Genomic DNA, 645 nt, shown 5'->3' with positions numbered 1-645 from the left:
ACACTCGCTAGATTGCTTCCTTCTCACTAAATGCTAGTTACACAAAAGACCATCATAAATAGTGACTAATGAGCAAACTCATTTATCCAAGCAAATAACAAAAAGAAATGGGAGAAGTTATATAGATTAGAATATACCAGAAAATATGCAATATGAATGAGCTTTCCAACTGGGAGCCATCTATGTCAACTCAATAGAGAGAGAGAGAGGCCCCAATCTTACCCAAGGAGAAATCCCCAAAGTTCCTAGGGAGGTAAGCTGGAAATCTGTGATATATTGAGGCACTGGCCCCTCTACATATTTCCTGCCACTTTCTAATATTTTTCCCCTCTCTTCATGAGTGTCTCCCTAAAAAGGGCTTGGAACCACATGTGCCTCTGGAGCAGAAATGAAGACTGTCTCTCCACTCCAATACTCCTGCATCAACCCCATTTCTCATGCAAGCACACAATTTTTTTTTTAAATTTAAATTTATTTATTTAACATATTTGGTTTTCAACATTGATTTTCACAACAGTTTGGATTACAAATTTTCCCCCCATTTCTACCCTCCCCCCCACTCCAAGATGGCATATATTCTGGTTGCCCTGTTCCCCAGTCAGCCCTCCCCTCTATCACCCCCCTCCCCTCTCATCCCCTTTTCCC

This window comes from Trichosurus vulpecula, chromosome 7 (assembly GCF_011100635.1).
Source record: "Trichosurus vulpecula isolate mTriVul1 chromosome 7, mTriVul1.pri, whole genome shotgun sequence".
Classification (NCBI taxonomy): domain Eukaryota; kingdom Metazoa; phylum Chordata; class Mammalia; order Diprotodontia; family Phalangeridae; genus Trichosurus; species Trichosurus vulpecula.
The sequence above is the reverse complement of the archived record's forward strand: the minus strand, read 5'-3'. Positions refer to the sequence as shown.